Below are 18,578 nucleotides of genomic sequence, written 5' to 3' on the forward strand. Positions count from 1 at the left end.
CCCCATCAGCCTGTCGCCATCTGTGGTATCTTGTTTTAGACTGTAAACCATTTGGGGAAGGAGCTGATTTTGTGCTGTATGTTTCTACAGTGCTTAACCCAATGGGTCCTGGTGTGAAGCTCCATTCTCTTATTCTACCACTAATACTAAAGAAAAAGTACCTGTCTAATTATCTAATGTTATAAAGCAGTACATTATAACATAAGATAATTAGATGTTGTCCCAAAGAAGAACATTTATTGCATAGTTGTTAGAAGCTGAGAACCCAGGTGTCTCCGTGAACTCACAATGGCCTCTGAATTAGGGCTGCTTCTCATCTCCTATTATCCACTGTGGCCTCAGAAGTGGGCATGAGTTTTGCAAGGGACAAGGACATGCACTGGTTCTCTAAGGTCATGGTGCAGTGCTGTCCCCCTGCAGGGGTCCCTCTCGTTGTGCTGCCAGCAGCATGGATTTAGGACTACATTAAGATGATGAAGATGGTAATGAGGATGGGAGAAGGAACTGGCCTACTCCCCTAGACTCATTAGCCAACAATTGCAAAAGTAGATTCCTGTTCCACCATTTCTGGATGTTGCAGGCACCCTGTCAAAACCACTGTGTTGTTGAATTGTATGTGGCACCTATAACAGGCAATGGAAGTGGCCCTTCTCTCACCACAAACTCACCTGGGCTCTCTGGGCTGGGAAAGCCCACATGGGAGCAGATCCAAACTGCTGCAAATGCAGAGCAACCTACACAGCTGCAGACTCTTTATTTCCCTCATCACAGCAAGGGCCTGCAGGGGACAGCCTGGTTTACTTCCTTCCTGCCTCCAAGCTGTGGAGAAGGTTGTGGTGAGTCCCAACTCGTACATCTTATAAAATTTCTGGATCAGAGGACTCGCACTGGGGGAAGGGAGGTGGGGGTGGGGCAAAAACTATTTCTGAAAAGTTAGTGTGTTGCCATAGGAATATGCCATCTGGGGATTTTCAGAGCAATGCCATGGAGCGGCCTGATTTCAGCGCTCGGTGCTGCTGTAAGCTGGCTGTCCTACCAGCACTTCCAATTGGATGCTCAGGGTGAAGCCTACTCAGGCTCACTGGGCCTGAAGGCTGCATGGAGTCATGAGACCAATTCCACAAACTTCAGGGATAGAAAGGATTTACAGACTCATCTAATCAAGCCCCTGCATGGGTGCAGGGTGTGCTATTCCTCCAAACTCTGTGCCCTGTCCTCCACCTGATCCTCACAGGGGCTAACTCTCCCCCGCAGAACCTTAAATCTGGTTAGCCTTGCTAGCAGCAGGACTTGGTGCTTGCAATTATTTGGCCAGTTCCAAGGATCTCACCAAAATTTTGCCCCCCTGCCAAGCCAACTGGATAATGGCTCTCCCTGCCCATAGCATCTTCTGGCTGCAGTCCACATCCCATAGCCCTCCACCAATGACAGGTGGGTAGTGGGTCCTGGGAATGGCTTTGAATGGGAATTTCACTCAGCAACATTCTCATCAGTATCTACAGCTTGTGAGGTTTTCAGCACTACACACAGAACGAATACAGCAGCATGAAATCTGCAGAGGCGCTTGATTAACATTCAAGTATCCGCTCTGGCCGCCTACATCATCATGTGGGTCCAGGAAGGCGGTGCTCTCCCCTCTGATTCAGACCTGAATCAAAGCTGTAGCATGGGGCCGTGGGAGGGGTGCCGCTGCTGGAGATGACGTCTATGTGAGATAAGCCGCAGGGCCCAACTACTCATCAGCAGCAGGATCCTGCGATGCGTAATACAACTCCAGGAATGCTGGTTCTGGGGAGATGGGGCCAAACTGATGTTTGGGAATTTGGTCTAGTGAAGGTAAAGATGTTCTTGAGGCCTTTAGCCATAACCACATGCTCAGCTCCTTTTTGGGGTTTGCCTTTATTCATAACTTAAGCAACAAAAGTCTAAGACAGGTTCATCCTTTCAGAAAAACATTAGTCCCAAGCACCATTATGAAGTAGATGCATGCAAATTTTCCCCAGTAGGAAGTCCTGTCCTTTCCTCAAGCTATCTAGGAGAATCCCTTCTATAAGCCAATGGAGTTTTAACAAGGTGCTCCTATACGCCCAATCTAGGATTTCATTGGACAACATGCAAACCCACGGCAGTCAAAACTCAAGGACACTGGGGTCTGGACAAACATATTAACAGGTACTCTAGCATAGGGTTTTCTACCTAAAGATCTTTACAAAGGAGATCAATATCACTGTCCCCTTTTTACAGATGGGGGAAACTGAGGTAGAGAGAGGGAAGTGACTTGCTTGAAGTGACCCAGCAGAAGGGGTGGGTGTAGAATGCAGGTCTACTCAGTCCCTGCCTGCCCTTCTACCCAGTATGTCTCACTATCTCACGGAGTATGTAGAGAAGTCCAATGTGCTCAGCCTGGCGTAGGCCATATTCAGGCTTGGGCAGCTGACCTGTAGCTTATAGAAGCATGTCTGAGTCCTTGGTCAAGGTAATGCCAAGGGGAAAGGAAGGCAAAAATGCTAAGCTTAGTCTTTTCTGAGTGGGCCTAGTGAGAGGGTGCCAAGCACAACAGCTGCTCTCAGCTCTTCTCCTCCCACCAGCCACTCAGGAGTGTGTAGGCTGTTTCTATCTGCACTGAAAATCCCTTCTCATTTCATCTGATATCACTCTACTGCAGTGCTCTGCGTAAAAGAAGAGAAAGCACAAGAACTCCAGATAGTGAGATAAGAGCGGTGGGGGACGGACACAGCAACACTGCCTTTCCCTTTTCTCTTCCTTCCTCCTGAGGCTGCTCTGTGCCATGGTCTGCACCTCAGCATAAGTCCAGGGTGCTCTGGACATTGGTCCAGACCCATCCATCTACTGTTTCAACTAGACACTTGTTGCTGGCTCCAGGGGCACAATGTGATGCAGTCAGGTTCTTCCTCAGCACCACTGAGGGGACAAGAAGGTAAGGCACAGGGGAGGGAAATCCCTCATCCTCACAAACACTCTCTTTCTTCCAGGCAATGAATATATGTTGCAAGATATACAACACATATCTGGTGTGAACCAAGAGGGAAGATCAATAGCTCAGTAATCCAGTCTTCTGACAGTATATGAAGTTCCTCTAACAGCTGTGGTTGAAAACACATTCATGGCCTGATAGGGAAAGGATCACACATCTTGGAAACTCAGGGTCAAGATCACATATATGGATGAGCATTAATATTGGGCTACATCCTATCTGGTGCTCAAAGCAGATGGGATTACCTGAGAGAGACTTAAAACTTACATAAGGTCTAGGGACTAGAGCAGGGAACTGAAGTGGGATCATCAGGTTCTGCTTTCAGTTCACTGTAATGCCTTGGGCAACTCACTTCATCTCTGCTTCAGTTTCCCAATGCATATGAGGACAGGGCCTCACTTTCCGTATTGGGGAGGAGCCACCATGTGCTTTAATTCTGTGATCAATATGTTACGTTATGGGGAACACGCTGTACAAAAATCCAATCTCCATTTTGGAGTCTCTTCTGAAACATATTATGCCTGTACAGAACATACAGTGGACTCTGTGCCCAGTAGAGTTCCTATTAAGATGTGGTAGGGGTTTAGGTTGAGGCCGTGTTTTCTAAGGACATAGGCAGACAAGGTTCCTTGGGTGAATTTGATATCTTTTATTAGACCAAGATGTGGGACACACAAAAAGTAACCATGAAGTTTACACCAAGGGTATAGGTAGGTTGTGACCATGTTGGTCGAAGGACATAGGCAGACAAGGTTCTTTGGGTCAATCTGATATCTCATCTTTCCAGCACACACCAACTACAGATGCTTCCTCAGCCTGACAAAGGGTATTTATACACAAAAGCTTGCTAAGAATAATGTTTCCAACTATTTGAGTTGGTCTAATAAAAGATATCAGATTGACCCAAAGAACCTTGTCTGCCTGATGTTTACCAAAGCACATACACTAAAGCTATAAGATGTCATCCACTGAAAACTACTCAGGGAGCCACAGAGATACCCTAACCTGGAAGACATGGAGGTTTAACATGGGGTTCTTTTGGAAATGTTGCCAAAAGTCAAACCATTAACTGTTCCTCACCCAGAAATTGAGGCAGAATCCAAGGTGCACCCAATGTGCCCAGCTAAAGAACCAGCCATATATTTTGTTGTCTAGACAGCAGCTGGACCCCAGTTGTAGACCCAGAGCCCTTTGGAAACTTCTTCCCCATGGTGACCAATGATGGGCCAAAGCCTGGATCCAGAGCAACCCAGAAACATTCAATGAGTTTTTTACATGCTCCATATTTCATCATGCTGCCTCCCACAATGCTACTTAGTCCTGAACTCCATTCTATTCCCACTCTTTCTGCCAGTCTTCTGGACTAAATTATATAAATTGTCTGGATTTCTATTTAGATTTGACTGTGATGTGATTCTTTGCACAAACAGGAGCTTAAGATGAAACAGTTATCAAGAAGGAAAAAAGTCAGAAAGCAAGTATGACATGGAAACTTTCTGGGGGGATACATCAGAAAGCTGCGGGCCAGTAACCACTACCACTAGCAGAACATTCTTTACTGGATGAGACTGAAGAATGTGTTTCCAGGGAGAGTTTCTTTCTCTGCTTTTTTTCTCTCTCTGCAAGAACCAACAGCATGAGGCCAACTGTGCTGAGTTATACATGGTGGGACTGCATTTGGGTCTCAGCCAGGCGACATGGAGCTCAGAACACCATGTTCATGGTGTGGAAAACAAATGTAGTGATTGAAAGGCTGGCGCTTTCTCCAGCTTCCTGTAAATGGTGCATTCCTTCACTGTCAATTAGAAAGTAGAAATGATGGGCTACTCCTGGATTTAATGCACCTGTTTTCCAAAGATGCTCTAGAGAAGCATGGCCTGGTCTTGAAGACTCTGAAGAATCTAATATATCTCCCCAGTTCATTTTCTCTATCCAATCTAGCCATGCAAATCTGTCTCTTCATCCATCCAACTCCATCATTTCAACCACAACCATTTATTCATTCACTGATCAAAATCTAGTCTGCCCATCTCTTTCGAAAAAAATATCTGTTCATCCATCAAGCATTTTATATGCAACCCAAATCCACCTGCCTGTCTAAATCATTATTTATCACACAGTGTAACCAGGCAACTATCGGCATCATCATCCATCAACTCAGATAAGCTTTTCTGGTTCTCAATTCTAAATGAGCTTCTAGACAGGAAATAAAATGTGTTCTAACATTGCATCCCAACATAAGATACCATCTGGAATGTTGGATTTGGTTCTGGTCAGTGTACAAGACGAAGAATATTAAAACTACTTTAGGGATGCGCAGTGTGCTTCTCAGTGTGAAACGTGAGCTTCTCCCTCAATTTGTAGTAGACTTTATCAAGTAGGCTCCCATAAGACACAGCAAACTAGTCACACCACTGATTATCAAATCCATTATTCTGTCTTCAGCAGTGCTAGAGATCTCGTAACGGAGAATAGTGGAAAAATGTACATAACCCTCAACTGTTTGTGTTCATCTTAGCTGTGATGCTGAAGGGTTACAGTCTACCCAACTCCAGATGTTGTCATTGTCCAGTCCTTTTCTGACTCCTACTAAGCTCAGAGCTGGATGAGGCGAGATATATGAATGCACTGAATCTGGATACATGAATCTAAAGTTACCTTCCAGTGAATATGCTAATACAAAGGCATATATAGCTTTACTTTAAGTTTACAATATATTCTGTGCCTGCCAGCACTATCCTATACCTGTGGCTGGAGTCTTTAATTTTCTTAAAACCAACTGACAGCAATGTTTATCACTGAAGTATATTGAACTGGACCTCTCTCTTGCACCAGTTACGCTTGAAGCCAAGAGACCAGGAACTACGCACTGATCTTACAGCAGGGTGAGCAAAGTCTGGCCCACAGGCCGGATTGGGGCTGCAGCGGACTCCATTTCCCAGCAGCCCCTGCCTGTGTTGCTGCAGCCAGTTTCCATGGAGACCAGCCCCAGCAGAGCTGGCTGGACAGGGAGCTGCTCAGAGGCTGAGGCTGGGATCTTGCAGCGGTGACAACACGGTCTGGAGCTGGGGCAGAGCTGTGATCCGCTGCCCGTATGCCCTGAGCAGGGGTGTGCAGGCAGTGTATTGTGGCTCTGCCCTGGCTCTGGATACACTGTCACTGCCACAAGATCCCAGCCCCAGCCCTGGAGCAGCTCCCTGCCCAGCCACTGGCTGGATCTGCCATTTTCCCTGGCCCTGTCTTACAGTATACCCCAAGGGACAGGGCGCTGCTCTTGGGTTCAGCACCACTTGGTTCAACTTCTGGGTCATCTGCTGGCTTCTTGGTTGCCTCTGATTTCCCCTCCCACTCTCTGCAAGTGTCAGATGTCTGAGCTTTGGACAAGGACTGACCTCAGGTCTGTACAGTGCCCATGCACAATGGATCTCAGCCAGGGCCTCTAATCCCTATTCCTCTGAGAATGAAGTTGGACTCCATTTACTCCTGATTTCTACCAGTATGAGAAGAGAATCATGCCCCACATATTTAGCCCTTTAAAAGGAAATAGCAAATGAATGGAACCACCAAGTCATGTGCTAAACTTCACCCATCAGCTCCTGTACTTTTGACACCACTCCCTCTCCTGTGCTCATACATTTTTCTGAACAGCTGCTCTTTGGAGAAGAAATGTTCCCTTCCATACCTTTTTGAAGCACATGGTATACTTCCAGCTCTATATAAATGCTAGTTCCAGATTTGGTTAAAATGACACTGAAACCAGTGAGGGGATCAGCCAGGTTAAGGAACAAAATTAAGCTCTTTTAAAAAAATAACAGCCTCCACCTAAAACACTGGAACACTGTCCTCAACAAAAGTACAGGTGGTGGTCGTGCGGACTGGCTGCATATTGTTTGATGGAGGCATACAGCCCTGTCCAAGAAGAAGAAGAAACAGCAAAAAGCCAAGGTCATAGCAAACACAAGATTTGTTGGTCACTGAGAACACAACCCTGAAAAAAGGTCTAGAGAGTGCTGTTTGGGGTTGAGAACTAGGTGGAAAAAGGCTTGGAATTGTGACCAAAAAATTATAACGCATATAAAAATCCCGTTGTTTGATTCCTCATGGCTTGAGAAAAGAGGACAAAGTGCATTGTTCATACATACACATGGAGGCATCAAGGAAATAGTCTATTCCAATTCCAGTTTTTCCTCCTAATTGAAACTACTGGCTAGAACCTCAATTTGGCTAACTGCTCAGGTCATAATAGGTAACGTTACTTATAAAGCATCACAAAATTGCTCCTCAAGGACATGCCAATCAGAAACAACACAAAAAGCTCAAATCAAGCCCCTGTCCTAGAGAAATTAAAGAACTGCATTTGTCAGGTTTCAGTCCTCACCTGTCTCTTTCGAGAGATTTAGGGTCTCAAATCAGCCTGGTTTGTCTAATTTTTTTAACTAAAGCTTCTCTGCTCCTCTCACACTAGTCAGCTGCTTCCTCCTCTGGCAATTCCAAGGCATATCAGTGAATCTTTGCAAAGTCACAGCAAATGAGTCCCTTCTTTCTCTCTGTTCCTATTTCAGTTTGGACGAGTCTCTCCTTATTTACCTCTAGAGCCAAACTAATAACCGAGAGCAGCTTATGCAATTATCCGGAATAGATAGCAACTGTCCCAGAGGCTTCCGGGCACAGACACAGGGACTGCAGATGGATGGAGATTTCTATTACTTCACGATTGCCATCGTCCTTTCTCCTTCCAATTAATTTAAGTCATTGGTTTCTCGCAATCGATAGACCAAGAGAACTGCCATTATGCGACCACAGACACATTGCTCGCAGCAGGGTCGCAATTCTTGTTTCGATTCCAAACTCCCTGCACAGGGAGGCTCAGGTGCAGAGTGGGACTGTGGCATTGTTAGATTCTGCAGAGCAGAGGGGGGAAACGGGCCTTGATTCAGCAGTCCCCCTGCTTTGCGATTTTTTGGAAGGGAAGCAAAAGCTGAGGCACAAAGCAGCCATAGCCCTAACCAGGCCACAGTTCCTCCTATAAAGGACAAACATGTTATTTTAATAACCCCAAGCTGATGTCTTCAAAAATGATGGACAAAGCTTAGGCTCTTAAGTCCTTACCCTTGGGTATCTAAATACTTATGGAATCATAAAAAATTAGGGTTGGAAGGGACTTCAGGAGGTCATCTACTCCAACCCACTGCTCAAAGCAGGATCATACCCAACTAGATCATCCCAGCCAGGGCTTTCTCTAGCCCGGTCTTAAAAACCTCCAAGGATAGAGATTCCACAGCTTCTTTGGGTAACCTGTTTCAGTGCTTTACTACCCTTCTGGTGAGAAAGTTTTTCCTAAAACTTGGCCTGACTGTCAAATGCTAAGCACTTAGCAGCTCCCACTGAGGCACCATATGCGAGGACAGAATTTGGCTAAGCATTCCTGAGGGAAAGGCCAATGCCAGTTATCTGCACCCCCACTAAATAGCTGTCTTCAGCCTACATAGACATTAGGGCTGGAATTGGGGAGGATGTGCTGCAATGACAGGGGGATAGCATTCTAAAACCCCTTTCTGGCACAGAACTTGTTCCCTGACAGAACAGACCGCCCAGGCTGTCCATGATCCCTGCTGAATGATCGTATTTAAGGACTCCTAGAAAAATACTTGTTTTGTTCCTGCTGGGAACAAGGCACCCATCCGCACAGTGTGGAACCACAATGCCATGACCAGAAGGTATTGAACAGGGAGGCGCTGATTAGAGCTGGGAAGTGGAGGAAGGCAATGGGTAAGTCAGGAGGGCTATTGACTTAGTGTTTTGTGGGAAGGTAGCAGACAATAGGTTGGGGGTGTCCAGGGGAGACATCCCAATGCAACCTGGGGGATTGGGGACCACCACAGTAAGGACAGCCCCTAGAACATCCATCCTGGCTTCAGCAGGGCTCTAATGCATTAGCCAATTCTACAGAGCCCTCCAATCTGGCTGGATATGGCCAATAGAGTTATTTGGCTTCAAACACTGAGCATGATGTCCCTGTTCTTTAAGAGCCTGATCTCTTTGCCCTACATGTCCTCAATCCACCACATGGGTCGAGAGCACTGGCTGCAGAGAAGGTCATAGAAGGAAAGCAGCTCTTTCTATTCTAAGGTTCTTGCAACTGCCAGAGCAGCAGAAGAGGGGTTTGCTGTAACCCAGGATCAAGTGCAATGAGTTTAGAGAGAGAAAAATGTAACTCCATCCATTCAAGTATAATGAAGCCCTGAGGTTAGGACAGAAGAAGGGACCATTGTATCACACCTCACCATCACCTACAGCTATTCACACACCCAGAGGACCTGAAAGACCACATCCTACTCTCATGGGATTTTCCCTGCACTCTTCTCTTCAGTCTCACACTGCAGTATATACCTACATTCCTAGGCAAACATTTTCATGCTTTAGATCTTGGAAGGAACAGGGCACAACACAGGACAGCATAGCAGGATAGAAGAGGCATTGATTCATACAGTGAACCAATGAAAAAACAGAGGCGAGGAACAGGAAGTCCCTCCTGGTTGGCACATCCCAGGACTGACTGAAAAGCTGCCACTCTCCCAAATCATCCGCAGTATTAGCACCATACCTGTGTGGCATGTGAGCGGCCAACTCATTTCATGTACGTGAGTTTCTCTGCCAGTCACTGTGCTTTTCACATACAGAAAAGCAGTTCTGGAGAAGCACATTTCTTAGCAACAGACATGGGGCTACTGATTCCAACGGGAGGTCCAGGTAGGTGTGTTAGAGGGCTCAGAATCAAGGCCTGTGACCTTTGCTTCTGCCTCTAAGCCCGAGTTGTGAAGCTTAAGACTTTTATTTTTCTTGAATCAGATCTGCCAAGGGTTTTCTTTGTTCTCCTCTGAGGTCTGGCTTCCCTCTCACCTGTATGCGAAGGGATACTACTGTAGTCAATGATGCCAAGATCCTCATGCTTCATCCCTCAGCCCCTTTTCCTAATTACTTTACCTTTCTCTGCCCTCCCCCTCTCACACACACTATAACGCCTTGCAAGTCACACAACATAAGGTGACCAGAAGCATGGCTTTATACCTGTTTTCCTCATCAGCTACGTGCCATCACACTGGGCAAGCAACAGGCCTATAGCACAGCAGGATGGAAGAGACATGGCTTCATACACACTGACTCTGTCTGCAAGAACCAGCCAGCAGCTTGGGTTCACTCATGAGCCAGACAGTCTGGCGCCAGAACACTTGGCATGTGTTTCAGTGTCTCCATGTAGCTCCCCAAGTCAGCAGCATGAGAACTTGGTTTGGACCAGTGACATGATTCACCTTCCTAGTTCCAAGGAGCCTTGGCCTGCCAGGAAAAAAATCGCCACCTACCATCTCCACCATCAAGACAATCGCCAAGCAGCACAAGGCAGGCAGCCAGAGGAGTTAGCGGTGAGGATGAGACTGGGGGTGGGGTTTCAGTCTCACACCAATTTGTTTGTTTATATTTTTTTAATAGAAAAAAAAAAGCGAAATAAAGCAAAAAAAGTGATGGCTGCAATTCCCATATTAATGAATAACTGAAACACCTCCCAAGAGGATAATTAAATGCTGAGAACCAACCATGTCACTTAAATAAAAAAATAAATAAAAGGAAAACAGAAAGAGAGATAAATCAAGCAACGGCAATTAAGGGAAAAGATGTAAGTGTGATTACTGGAGTACAGGGCAGGGGGCTGGAGAGATGAAGACAGCCAGCAAGTAGACACTTCAGAAAATTATCCTAGGCCCTTGCTAGCCACTGTCCAGTTATTAACCTGAGCACTGACACTATTAATTAAGACAGTATGCAAAGACCCTGCCCAGCCCTGAAGTACTTGCATCTTACCCCATCCATAAATCCAGAAAGAGAACTAAATTTCAAGCTACTGAGTAGAACTGAAAACCCTAGAAGAGGATCTGGTTGCATAGCCCAAGTTCTGCCCTGCATAGTGTTTTGTACTCACTCCTGTCTTCACATCCTCCCAAACACCAGTAACGCAGAAGACAATTGGCGCATGACACTACAATTCCACAGTTATTCAGTGGAGAGTGCTCTTCCTCCTTGTTGTGCATGTGGCCCCACACCTGTATAGAGACCACTCAGAGCCTATCCTCCAAATCAGAACAGCTACTGAGACAGGCATGCTGTGGTCTCTAACAGCACTCGAGGAAAAAAAACAAGATCTTTCTCCTTTGTTTATGACAGAAGGGATTTTCAGTTGGAGATGCACATTTCATTCACTATAGCTCAAAACCACCAGTTTGAAGCAGAAAATAGGCAAGAAAGAGACCTGAAAGCAAGGGAGAGATTAGGCATCCTCCCAACCAGTTTTTTTCCTGAAGCTGCTCTTGTAATAATTAGAGTTTTACGGCCAGCACCCTGCACCTGAAGAACACTTCCCCCTCAGCAACATCAATGACCCTTCTGGAAGTCTCTCGCACTGTCTGCGGTATAGTTGGCAAGATAAGAAAACTCTGCACATTCATCTTTGACTTGTCTTACAGTACACATAAGCACACACACATGCAGTCATTTTAAACAATATAGGAGGGGCTAAAATGCGTTAGTGTTCTTACTAGCAAAGATGCAGCTAAAAATACAGCCTGAAAGCTGGACACAAGTCCATTCTAAAAACTGAAAACCCAAGGCAAATAAAGACACAAAATGCATTTTTTTTTTTTCCAAACTCACACATTTCAAGCCAGTCTTACTGTTTTGGAGGCCTAGCTCAGGACTTTTGCAGACTTGTAAATCAGCAAGATTGCTGGATGTGGGGTGGTTCTGCCTTTCCAGGCATGGCAGGGAGGGCCTGGATTTTAAAGGCCAGGGGGAGGATTTCATTTTTTCCCCTTCAGTTTCTTCCATTGTCCCTCAGTGACACACAATAGCTCTGCACCTGGCTCACAATCTTGAAGGCTTATTGATCTCAATGTAATAAGGCACCTCTCCATGAATCTCAGAGGCATCAGGGCCTAATTTGTTGTTACTGATATTCCTTGTATGGGTCTCCAGGCTGTGTTCCACATTACAGGAATTGCTGCATTGATCCTTCAGCAACGAATACAAATAAGCACTAAGGCTGAGCTGGCTGTGACAATGGAAAGCCCACGTAGGTAGCCTTTAGTAGTCACCCTGCTGCAGGCTCCTGTGACCTGCAATCTCACATGTACAGGCACCAACTTAGTCACTAAGGGACGGCAGCCAGGTATAAACTATAAGCACAGGCTATATTGTCTCAATGGTTCATGGGGCCAACCAGATCTATCACAATGGCTCTTGGCTTTTTCCGTAACAAGAACTTTCCATACTGCCGAGGCCCTCTTGGCACCAAGAAACATGGGAAGAACCAAGTGATCATGATGCCCCACCTCTGAGATGTGCCCCATCCTTTCCCCCTCAACCCACTCCCTTCCAGCAAGAGCAGTCCTGCCAAAGAGAAGCCAATACATCCCACCCCTCCCAATGCACACACTGCCTGGGCTCACCACAGACATTCAGTGGATCAGCCAGGCATGCCACCTCAATGCATGCTCCTGGCCAGTTGCTGAACTGCTTGAGCTCAGGGCAGCAAGCTTCCAGCCTCCCCAAAGGGAGTAGAAGAGCCAGACAAGGGACACTAAGCAATCTGTGTAACCATCCTGCCAAGCAGGGGTCCCTAAGCAACTCTGTCATACAGAAAGCTGAGAGCCATCCCTCAGGACAGCTGAGCTCTACCACCAGCATGCCTTACCAACCTGCTCTTGTTCATTCCCATGCTTAGGCAGGTGGCTACCTAGGTCTCATCCCACTAGAGCCAGTAGGCTTCTCATTTATTCAACCAAGCCATGTACCCTGCTGTGCAACCATTAGCCATAGTGCATGGAGCAGACAACTCCCCTATCTAACATTACAGCCAGCTTCCTGGTTTCCATGCACATTTTCAGGCAGATCCTTCCACATATGAGGCAGGAGCTTCCTGGCACCCAGACTTGCCAGGAATAGGGACAAAAGATCTAGCGACACAATCTCATTACCCTGGCTATCCACACAGGCTCCTCCTCCCTGATCCATCCAACCTTGCCAATGCAATAGGTATTCTTGGCAGATTCCTCATGCCTGGCTTGCTTACAGAGCAGCCCATCAGCTGACATTTCCCTGCAATGTAACTAAGTGTTCTAGTCTGCTGGTGAGACCCAGGCAACATCCCTCAGCTATGCCAACGGATACACACCTCTCTATGCTACACTGACAACAACAGGATGTAGCATAAGAATGGCACACAGGGATGGGATGGGATGGGCTGAGAAACAGGCACGCATGCTTTGAGGGCAAAGGGTTTTCGCTCAGCTCTTTTCCAGTGAGGAGGGAGAATTTTTCCTGTAACAGCAGCCCCTTGTCCTCTTTCCCAAGGAGAAGACATGCTAGTGTTGGAACCCCCAGGCGCGGCTGGTGAACTCAGACTGGTGGGGCGGTGGAGCATCCTACAGATGCAGTGGCGGGGGAGGAAGGGTTGCAGCCGGCTGGCAGCAAGGGAGAAGGGGGGGTTTGCAGCCTCCCCGCTATCAGCCAGAGTGCCCGGCCAGCTGCAAACCCCACCCCCTCCCCACACTCCCGTGGGATGCTCTACCGCCCCACCAGTCTGAGTTCATCAGCCATGCCTGGAACCCCCCCTGTTTTTCTAAGATGGTCTTGACTGCCCTCTCCAAAAATACAAGCCAGAGCGAAGCTCCACAGCTGGCCGCATGCTCCTGTGCTCCAGGCTAGAAAAGTCTCAAGCACACTCACGGTCTGAACGATCCTCTGTGGGGGTCCTTTCCTGCCAGGATCCTGCTGTCATTCACAACCCAAAGGGTGATACTTGTCTGCACACTCACTGCATGGATGGTCTCCAATGAGGGTGGAAGGGGGTCTCCACTGCCAAACAATAGAGCCAATGGGTCCGCTTGGTCTGCAGAGGAGAATACAGAAAAGAATTAGGATGGAAATAAAACAAACCTAGGCTAGGAGCTGTAGATGGACCCATCACCTCTCAGCCCTCTCCATTCACACAGGAGGGGCTCTCTCTGTGCCCCACAAAGGTAAGGGGAGCATCTCTGAGGTTCCCGTCACCAGAGCTCCTTCTGTCCCATCTGAGACGCATCTCTCCCCACAGGTTTCATAGTTGGTAGAGTTGGAAGGGACCTGAGAAGATCATCTAGTCCGACCCCCTGCCGTGGCAGGAAAGAGTACTGGGGTCAAACAACCCTGGCCAGATGTTCATCCAGCCTCCTTTTAAAGACCCCCAGGGTAGGAGCCAGCACCACTTCTTTTGGAAGTTGGTTCCAGGTCCTACCCCCCCTGACTGTGAAATAGCGCTTCCTAATGTCTAGCCTGAAACTACCCTCCGCTAGCTTGTGTCCGTTGTTTCTTCTAACTCCCAGGAGTGCTCGGGGGAACAGGGACTCTCCCAATGCCTGCTGGTCCCCCCTGACTAGTTTGTAGACTGCCACTAGATCCCCTCTCAGCCTTCTCTTATGGAGGCTGAACAGGTTCAGGTCCCTCAGCCTCTCCTCGTAGGGCCTGCCCTGCTGACCCCTGATCATGCGGGTGGCCCTCCTTTGGACCCTCTCCATATTGGCCACATCCCTCCTGAAGTGCGGCGCCTAGAGCTGGACACAGTACTCCAGCTGTGGCCTGACCAGCGTCGCATAGAGGGGAAGGATCACCTCCTTGGACCTGCTCGAGATGCATCTGTGGATGCATGACAAGGTATGGTTGGCCTTCCTGACTGCGTTCCCACACTGTCGGCCCATGTTCATTGTGGCATCAATGATGACTCCAAGATCCTTTTCTGTCTCAACACTGGCGAGAAGGGAGTTTCCCAGCCTGTAGGTGTGCCACCGGTTCTTCCTCCCCAGGTGCATTACCCTGCACTTGTCAGTGTTGAAGGTTTGCCTATGTCCCACATGGGGAGGAACCATCACTGCCCCTTTCACCAGCCAGGGCACCCTCTGGGTCACACAGAATGGAACTGTGGGCCTCTTGGCCTCCTCCCAGAGTAGGGTAAAGAGCACTCAGGGAGGGGGACCCCAAGGGGACACTCCCCTATCTCCAAACCCCTGAACCTCAGAACTCTCCTTACCCCTTACAAAGGGGCATATTCATGTTTTCAACATCTCCCATACACCTCACTGCTCCACACTGGGTCAAAGTCCCCACTGCATCTCTGGTTGCCTTTGTCCACAGACTATACTCTACATAGGCTGTCTCAGGCACCTGCTGCCAGTGGGCACATGGCTAGCATACTGGTCACATCCCTTGGGGACGAGGGGAGGGATTAGTTCTGGTTTACTTCTTCTTTTACTACTGTACCAGCAGTGCAATGGGAAGTGCTGCATCCCTCCATCCCCTCCCCCTTTCAACATGAATTCTTTATCAACTACTTTGATGCCCAGATAGCAGGCAGGGGGAGATCCTCTCTTCCCAGAAGTGCCAATTAACGTAGCAGCTCCCTGGCTTCCCATCTTGAAGACCAACTCCTCACCCAGTCCAAATTCTGCATTTTATTAACTGCTCTGAGATCATCTGCAGGAAGATCTGAACAGCACAGCAACACATGCAGCAAGGAGGTATTCTAGCTCCCCAGCGCATAAGCAGAGCAAAAGACCAGCCCAAGTCATCAGGAAAAAAGGACACGGTACATTTGAAAGAGGACAAAGCACAGGAAGAGCTGTTCTATCCCCCATGGGCAAACCCTAACTTCTCCACTGCACCCAACACATTCTCTCTCCTCTCCCATCATAAGACAGCTGACCCATCGTTACTACACATTGTTTGGAGTGCGGTGTAATTCAGCACTGTCTATTGTGCTGGACAAAGTACCTGCACAGTGATAGACAGTCCTTGCCCACAAAAACTGTCTAGATGGGCACTGTGCTTCCGATTCCATCAGCCCCACATCTCCGTGTCCTAGGCCCATCATACACAACAGACCAGGCTACAGCTTAGCCAGGAACTCCAGAAAATCTAACAGGCTCCAGTCAGGTGAACACATACTAATTCATTCTGCTCAGACTCCCTGGGGCACGGTCACAGGCCAAGCCCAGCTTTGGTTCAATTGTGTTGCCCCCACTTGCACTTAGGTTGAAACTGCCCCCTTTGCCTGTAAAGCACAAGGCATATTAATGACACTGTACAGATGCTCCTGATAATTAGAGTGGAGAGATTATGGATGACAAGAAGTGGGAGGGATCTGAACCATGTCACCACCACAGGAAACAGGGGGAGGACAATGGAAACACAGAAGCCATTGGCCCAGGCTGCTTCTACCAGGTGTCCCAGCCCCTGATATGCGTGACATTTGCATGTATGTATTGCATCTTTTGTATGTAAAGAGCATCTTATACCAATTGGATTAGAAAGGCCACACTGTATTTAAATAGTCTAAATGGGGAACTAACCTGATGGAATGTAATCTGTGGTGAGTCTTCAAGGTAAAACAACAGTTGGGAATGGTGCAGGAGAAGTGGCTATGAAACACTTGCATTCTCATATGGAAGAGCATGGACATATTATAGCAAAGGTAACCTACTCCTGCCCCACATGCCCATCCTTCTAACGGAGACCCTCTGAAGCAGCGTGTGAGGAAGGTGCTGGAACTGCAGACTGGGTAGACAGGACACTAGCTCCCTAGTATTCATTCTGCACATCCTCAGCACTTCCATCAAGGTTCATGTCAATAAGCTTAAGCCCCAGAAGAGACAGGGAACCAAGCACTGGGAGCACAGATTCTGAACCTACAGCATCTATGATTCCCTGATTTATTCCAGGGCTCTGATGCCTTTCCATGCTCACTACCTCCCGCTTCCACACTAGCTAGTCCCCCTTGCCCTGAAGTAGCTTTGCATCTCAGATTTCTCACCAACAGCCCATTCACTCCTATTAAAGTTGGTGACAGGCTTCCAACACCATCAGTGAGAACAGGACCCCCTGCTCACACTGCCTTGTTCACCTCTTCTCTTCAGGTTTGATACCGAAAAGCAGGGAGCTAAGCACCCTGATTTTCCTTGAGATGATGGTCCTAGCAGTAGGCACAACTGGACCCTGGACCTCAAGGAGCAGACTGACCTACATGAACCTAAACCACTCAGGTCAGGGCTAGCCCTCTAAAAACAACATCTGTGCCAGACGTCTGGTTGGATTCCATGGAAGCCAAGGGAGATTTTTGGCAGCCACCTCAGTGGGAACAGAGCTAGATTCTTCATTTCCATTTTAAGTTGGCATGTTGAAGACTTTCTGCTGCAAAACTGATCCTTCCCCACCATCCTTTTTCATAGCCTCAATAAAGTGATTCCTTCACATCAGCCCACTGGGGACTACAGAGGTCCGAGAAGACATAGGTAGATGCCAATCTTGGACTAATAGTCAAGAAGAGGTGAAAGCCAGATTGTAGCAGAGGGGCAATGGAAGTCCATCTGGGACTTACCCAGTATGCCCTGCACAGAAGCAACAAGGATGTGACCAAGACTCGCATGGAAATGATCTGTTTGACATGTGCCAGAGGAGAAGGGGGCAAACACTGCAAGTGGTAGGGCAAAATACCCAACGTATACACACACCCTTGCACCCTCCTCTCCTGAGGAGAAGGTGGTGAGTGAATGCTCCTTTGAACTGTGCTATTAGGTGCACGCACCAGACTGAAGCTGTATATTCAGCTCTATCTTTGTATCACACTTCAGACATGAATAGAAGGCCCTGCAAGTAATCTGTGCAAGTAATTAAGGAAACTGTATTTGTAAAGCACAGACAGCTGGATTAGAAAGGTAAAGCTTAAGAAGCTGATGAAGAGAGTTGCTGATGATGGATAAGAAAGTGGAACCCGAGTTCACCTTCAATACGGTATTCCACTGCATACTGGTGAACAAGTTAAGAGGCTGTGACTTGGATGATTACACAGTCCGGTGCGTGGCAAATTGGCTAGAGGGTCAAACCCAGAGAGTCGTAGTGGACGGGTCGGTTTCGACCTGAAAGGACGTGGGCAGTGGGGTCCCGCAGGGCTCAGTCCTTGGACTGATACTCTTCAATGTCTTCATCAGTGACTTGGACGAGGGAGTGAAGTGTACTCTGTCCAAGTTTGCAGATGCTGCAAAACTGTGTGGAGAAGTGGATACACCGGAGGGCAGGGAACAACTACAGGCAGACCTGGACAGGTTGGACAAATGGGCAGAAAACAACAGAATGCAATTCAACAAGGAGAAATGCAAAGTGCTGCACCTAGGGAGGAAAAATGTCCAGCACACCTACTAGGAAATGACCTGCTTGGTAGCATGGAAGCGGAAAGGGGTCTTGGAGTCCTAGTGGACTACAAGATGAATATGAGTCATCAGTGTGATGAAGTCATCAAAAAAGCTAGCTGCACTTTATCATGCATCAGCAGGTGCATGACAAATAGAGCCAAGGAGGTGATGCTGCCCCTCTATCGGGCTCTGGTCAGACCACAGTTGGAATACTGCGTGCAGTTTTGGGCGCCACACTTCAAGAGGGATGTGGATAACCTGCAGAGGGTCCAGAGAAGGGCCACTCGTATGGTTAAGGGCTTGCAGGCCAAGCCCTA

At 47.8% G+C, this 18,578-nt stretch overlaps 1 protein-coding gene across 5 annotated transcripts in view; it reads right to left on the minus strand.

Annotated features, from left to right (window-relative positions):
- The window catches only part of LOC106721812 (disks large-associated protein 4-like), a 244,452-nt gene extending 230,528 nt beyond the window's left edge, over positions 1-13,924 (minus strand). For all 5 annotated transcript variants that reach the window (XM_025205382.1, XM_025205380.1, XM_025205381.1 and 2 more), the window contains exon 1: positions 13,772-13,924. The gene's annotated coding sequence lies outside the window, so the exon portion shown is untranslated. The remainder of the gene's footprint in view (positions 1-13,771) is intronic.
- Between the last annotated feature and the right edge of the window lie 4,654 nt (positions 13,925-18,578).

The sequence above is a fragment of the Alligator sinensis genome, unplaced genomic scaffold (genome assembly GCF_000455745.1).
Source record: "Alligator sinensis unplaced genomic scaffold, ASM45574v1 scaffold511_1, whole genome shotgun sequence".
NCBI lineage: Eukaryota > Metazoa > Chordata > Crocodylia > Alligatoridae > Alligator > Alligator sinensis.